This window comes from Mastomys coucha, unplaced genomic scaffold (genome assembly GCF_008632895.1).
Source record: "Mastomys coucha isolate ucsf_1 unplaced genomic scaffold, UCSF_Mcou_1 pScaffold23, whole genome shotgun sequence".
Classification (NCBI taxonomy): Eukaryota; Metazoa; Chordata; class Mammalia; order Rodentia; family Muridae; genus Mastomys; species Mastomys coucha.
In genome coordinates, this window is record NW_022196906.1 from 8,436,653 (window position 1) to 8,443,112 (window position 6,460).

Genomic DNA, 6,460 nt, shown 5'->3' on the forward strand with positions numbered 1-6,460 from the left:
AAAAAAAAAAAAAAAAAAAAAAAAAAAAAAATTCAATCCCTTTAAAATATCCAATTTCTTTTAAAATTCAAAGTCTCTTAACTGTGGGCTCCACTAAAATACCTTCTTCCTCCAAGAGGGAAAATTATCAGGGCACAGTCACAATCAAAAGCAAAGTCAAACTCCACTGTCCCATGTCTGGAATCCACTCACGATCTTCTGGGCTCCTTCAAGGGTTTGGGTCACTTCTCCAGCCCTGCCCTTTGTAGCAAACATCTTGTCTTCTAGGCTCCAGATGCCTGTACTCCACTGCTGCTGCTGTTCTTGGTGGTCATCTCATGGTACTGCCTTCCATAGTAACTAGGCTTCACCAATAGCCTCTCACAGGCTCTCTTCATGGTGCCAAGCCTCAACTCCTTTGCATGACCCCTTCAGTCCTGGGTCATCAATTGCAACTGAGGCTGCACTTTCACCAATGGCCTTCCGTGACTTCTCACTGTACTGGGCCTCAGCTGCTCTTCATGACACCTTCATGCCTTCAGAACCAGTACCACCTGGGTGACTCTTACACATTACCAAGTCTAGCCACAGCACAAGGTACAACCTTAGCTCTTTGCTTTCAGAAAACACTTACCAGAAGATTTCACCTCAGTGATGCTGGTCTCTTCACCACTAATTTCTTAGCTCCAGCTAGCCAGCATCAACAGTCCTAGTAACACAAATGTTCACTTTAGTTGTTCTGGGATCTTGTTAATCACAGCTGATTTTTCAGCCCCAGCTAACCAAAACCACAGATTCTTCACAACCAAAACATGGCCCCGATGATAAGAGTCTTTATAATCTTCCCTCTGAAATTTCACAAGCCAGGCCTCCATTGTCTGCACTCTTCTCAACATTATCTTTCAAGCTCCTACACAACATCCCACAGAGCTCTTCACACCGAATGGATCTTCTAGCCCAAAGTTCTAAAGTCCTTCCACAGTCTTCCCCAAAACATGATCAGGTTGTCACAGGAATACCTCACTATGCTGGTACCAGCAGCCATAGAGCTCAAGTTGCAGAAAATCAAACTAAAGCCCTCAATTATAAGGCTGGGTGAATTACAGTGAAAATTCAAGTCTCAGCCTCAAAGGGTGTCAGCAGTTAAAGTAAGGGCATTAATTGGCAAAGAATGGGATCTTATAACTTGAGATGTGTAGGAAGACCCTGTTGAAGCTGAAAATTTTGAATTTTCAGATTCTCAACAGTTTGCCCCACCTGAGGAAGTAGTACCCTCAGCCCTACCCCTTGAAATAATGCCTTCCCCACATGAGGAAGTTAATCCCCCAGAGTCTGATAAACCAGCAGTGACTTTTGCTGAAGAAAATGCCAGACAAGACAATACTGATGTTTCTCAAGGCCCACCAATAGTTCTTCTAGACCTATAACCAGACTCAAAGCAAAACAGGCCCCTAGAGGGGAGGTAGAAAATATAGTCCATAAGGAAATGTGCTACACTACTAAGGAGCTTAATGAGTTTGCTAATTCATTCAAGCAGAAGTCTGGGGAATATGTGTGGGAATGGATTTTAAGGGGATAATGATGGAAGGAACATAAAACTAGATCAGGCTGAGTTTATTGACATGAGCCCTCTGAGCAGAGATTCTAGGTTTAATATGGAAGCTCGCACAGTTAAAAAAAAAAAAAAGGTGTCAGAAGTTTGTTTGAATGGTGGGCTGAAGTGTTTATCAAAAGATGGCCTACTGAAAAGGAGTTGGAGATGCCTGATATCCCTTGGCTTAGTGTTGACGAAGGATTTTAAGGCTTAGGGAAATTGCAATGCTAGACTGGATACGTTGTGTAAAACCTAATCCTCCACAATGTTCCAGAGTATATGCACTTCACCAGTCCTGTAAGTCACAAACTGGTGAGAGGGGCACCAGCACATTTGAAGAGTTTTGTTCTTGCCCTTTTCCTTGTGCCAGACCTTAGGGTTGGAGATGCTGCTGCTCAATTAGATGAATTAAATTCAATGTGTTTCATTGGGCCCCACTGTAATAAGAGCCAGGTGGCCACACTGAATCTCTAGAGAAAAGATGATTGTAGTTATTATAATGGGCAATGTAGACAAAACAATGTTTATAATGACATACCCAGTAATGGTCAGCACAGGAGAGGTGAAATTTATAATGGCATGACTCATTTGGACCTTTGGTACTGACTATTCAATCATGGTTTTTCCAGGCATGAAGCAGATAGGAAGCCTACTATTTGATCTGTATAAGCAGAAAATTTCTCAAACAAATGAAAAAGACTACATTGGATCATGACAAAAGGCAATCTCGGCCAGTGAATCAATTTCCAGACTTGAGCCAGTTTGAAGACTCAGAACCCCTTGAATGAAGGCGTGGCCAGGTTCCCCTGAGGAAGGACCTTGATAAGACACCTAAATGTTTTGTTGTTAGCTTTTTTCCAGGTCTTCCCCAGAGGGACCTATAGCCTTTTACAAGGGTAACTGTACACTGGGGGGAAAGCAAATAATCAGACTTTCCAGGGTCTATTGGATACTGTTCTGAATTGACATTGATTCAGGAGATCCCAAGAAACATTGTGGCCCTCCAGTTAAAGTAGAGGCTTATGGAGGACAAGTGATCAATGGAGTTTTGACTGATGTCTGACTCACAGTAGGTCCAGTAGGTCCCCGAACACATCTTGTGGTCATTTCTCCAGTTCCAGAATGTATACTTGGGATATATATACTCAGAAATTGACAGAATTCTCACATTGGTTCCCTGATTTGTGGAGTGAGGGCTATTATGGTTGGAAGGCTAAATGGAAGCCTTTAGAGTTGCCTCTGCCAAAGAAAATAGTGAATCAAAACCAGTATCGTATTCCTGGAAGAACTGCAGAAATTACTGCCACTATCAAGGACTTGAAAGATGCAGGGGTGGTGGTTCCACCACATCTCCCTTTAACTCTCCTATCTGGCCAGTGCAGAAGACAGGTGGATCATGGAGAATGGCAGCTGACTACTGAAAACTAAAACAGGTAGTAACTCTGATTGCAGCTGCTATACCATATGTAGTTTATTTACTTGAGCAAATTAACACATCTCCTGGTACCTGGTAGGCAGCCACTGATCTGGCAAATGCCTTCTTCTCAGTACCTGTCCATAAGGACCACCAGAAGCAATTTGCTTTCAGTTGACAAGGACAGCAGTATGCCTTTACAGTTTTGCCTCAAGGATATATTAACTCTCCTGCCCTGTGTCATAACTTAGTTAAAAGGAATCTTGATCGTTTGTCTCTTCCACAAAATTGGTGCACTATATTGATGACATGCTGATTGGACCAAGTGAGCAGGAAGTAGCAACCACTCTAGACTCATTGGTAACACATATGCATATCAGAGAATGGGAAATAAATCCAACCAAAATTCAAGGACCATCTACCTCAGTAAAATTCTTAGGGGTACAGTGGTATGGGGCATGCAGAGATATTCCTTCTAAGGTGAAAGATAAGTTATTGCACCCGGCCCCTTCCACCACCAAGAAAGAGGCACAACATTTAGTGGGTCTATTTGGATTCTGGAGACAGCACATTCCTTACTTGGGTTTGCTACTCAGGCTCATTTACCAAGTGACTCAGAAAGCTGCTAGCTTTGTGTGGGGCCTGGAACAGGAGAAGCCTCTTCAACAGGTCCAGGCTGCTGTGCAGGCTGCTCTACCACTTGGACCATATGATCCAGCAGACCCGATGGTACTTGAGGTGTCTGTGGCAGATAGAGATGCTGTTTGGAGCCTCTGGCAGACCCCTGTAGATGAATCACAGAAGAGACCTTTGGGATTTTGGAGCAAAGCTCTACCATCATCTGCAGACTATTCTCCCTTTGAAAAACAGCTCTTGGCCCGCTATTGGGTCTTAGTGGAAAGTGAATGTTTGACAGTAGGACACCAAGTTACTATGCTACCTGAACTGCATTATGAGCTGGGTGCTATCAGACCTTCCAAGTCATAAAGTAGGACGTGCACAGCAGCAGTCTATTATCAAATGGAAGTGGTATATACATGATCATGGCAGCAGGTCCTGAGGGCACAAGCAAATTACATGAAGAAGTTGCTCAAATGCCTATGTTTTCTACTCCTGTTACAATGGCATCTGCTGCCAAGCATGTGCCTATAGTCTCATGGGGTGTTCCTTATGATCAGCTGACTAAAGAAGAGAAGAGAAGATTAGGACCTGGTTTACAGATGGCTCTGCACATTATGCAGGCCACCACCCAGAAGTGGACAGCTGCAACATTACAATCCCTTTCCAGGACAACCCTGAAAGATACAGGTGAAGGAAAAATCTTCACAGTGGGCAGAACTGGGCACTTACACTTTGTTTGGAAGAAGAAATGCCCAGATGTACGACTGTTCACTAACTCATGGGCCGTAGCCAGTGGATTGGCTGGATGGTCAGGGACCTGGAAAGATCACGACTGGAAAATTGGTGAGAAAGACATCTGGGGAAGAAGTATGTAGATAGATCTCTCCAAATGGGCAAAGGATGTGATGATATTTGTGTCCCATGTAAATGCTCACCAAAAGGTGACTTCAGCTGAGGAGGAGTTCAATACTCAAGTGGATAGGATGACCCGTTCTGTGGACAGTCAGCCTCTTTCCCCAGCCATCCCTGTCATTGCTCAATGACAAAGTGGCCATGGCAGCTAAGATGGAGGCTATACTTGGGCTCAACAACATGGACTTCCACTCACCAAGGCTGACCTGGCTACATCTGCTGAATGCCAGATCTGCCAACAGCAGAAACCAACACTGAGCCCCAGATATGGCACATTCCTTGAGGTGACCAGCCAGCAACCTGGCAGGTTGACTACATTGGATGGACCACTTCCTCCATGGAAAGGACAACGTTTTGTTCTCACTGGAGTAGATACTTATTCTGGTTACGGATTTGCCTTTCCTGCACGTAATGCTTCTTCCAAAACCACCATCTGTGGGCTTGCAGAATGCCTTACCTATCATCATGGTATTCCACACAGATTGCTTCTGACCAAGGAACTCATTTCACAGCCAGAGAAGTGCAACAGGGGGCCCAAGATCATGGAATTCACTGGTCTTACAAATGTTCCCCATCATCCTGAAGCTGCTGGTCTGATAGGAAGATGGAATGGCCTTTTGAAGAAACAGTTACATCGCCAAGTAGGTGGCAACAGCATGGAGGGCTGAGGCAGAGTTCTTCAGAAGGTAGTATATGCTTTGAATCAGCATCTGATATATGGTACAGTTTCTCCCATAGCCAGGATCCATGGGTTGAGGAATCAAGGGGTGGAAAAGGGAATAGTTCCACTCACTATCTATCACTTCTAGAGACCCTCTAGGAAAGTTTTTGCTTCCTATACCCACAACTCTAGGTTCTACTGGCCCAGAAGTTTTGGTTCCAAAGGGGGGAGTGCTCCTACCAGGAGCCACAACAAACACTCCATTGAACTGGAAGACTTCCCCCTGGTCATTTTGGGCTTCTAATGCCCTTAAACCAACAGGCTAAGAAAGAAATACCAGTGTTAGGAGGGGTGATAGATCCAGATTACTATGGAGAAATTGGATTGCCTCTTCACAATGGAGGTAGGCAGGAATATGTCTGGAGTGCAGGAGATCCCTTAGGACGTCTCTTAGTACTACCATGTCCTGTGATTCAAGTCAATGGGAAACTACAACAGCCTAATCCAAGCAGGATGACAAAGGACGCAGACCCATCAGGAATGAAGGTATTGGTCAATCCTCCAGGAAAAGAGCCAAGACCTGCTGAGGTGCTTGCAGAGGGGGAAGGAAATACAGAATGGGTAGTAGAGGAAGGTAGTTATAAATACCAGCTAAGGCCACGTAATCAGTTGCAGAAATGAGGATTATAAACTATGATGAATGATTCTGCTGTATTTTGTTAAGAACACATTTGTCTTTCTTCCAATTTAACATCAATTGGTATTTAAGTTGAGATACTGAAAGAATGTTCCCAAGGGACACTGTAAATTTACAAATGCTTTTGCGATTGTACGAGGAATAGTTATATCATGTTAGGCATATTCATGACCTTGTTATTGTTTCATGTGGACATGAGATATTATTTGTGTCAAGTTGACAAGGGGTGGATTGTAGTGACTATTCCTGGTTGTCAACTTGACTATATCTGGAATGAACTACAATCCAGAATTGGAAGGCTCACCAATGATCCTAATCTGTCGGCTGGGAGACACAAGTTTTTGACCTGGATTTTGGCATGGAGATCTTGAGGCATAGTGGCTATGAATCCCAGAAGATTAAGACAGGGAGATCTCTGAGTTCAAGGTCATCTGGGATTAAAGGTGTGGTGGCACACACCTTTAGTCTGGGCCACACCTTCTGCTGGAGACTTACATAAGGACATAAAGACACTGGAAGAAGGAAGATTCTCTCTCTCTCTCTCTCCCTCTCCCTCTCCCTCTCCCTCTCCCTCTCCTCCCT

The 6,460-nt window shown here is 44.1% G+C and overlaps 1 protein-coding gene across 5 annotated transcripts in view; it reads right to left on the reverse strand.

The window, feature by feature from the left end:
* Kdm4d (lysine demethylase 4D) overlaps window positions 1–6,460 on the reverse strand; it is a 36,133-nt gene that overhangs the window by 25,860 nt on the left and 3,813 nt on the right. Inside the window, exon 1 of one of the 5 annotated variants that reach the window (XR_004111427.1) lies at window positions 3,567–3,703. The exons of 2 other annotated variants lie outside the window; for them this stretch is intronic. The gene's annotated coding sequence lies outside the window, so the exon portion shown is untranslated. 2 more of the 5 variants (XR_004111429.1, XR_004111426.1) reach the window with 2 other exon arrangements.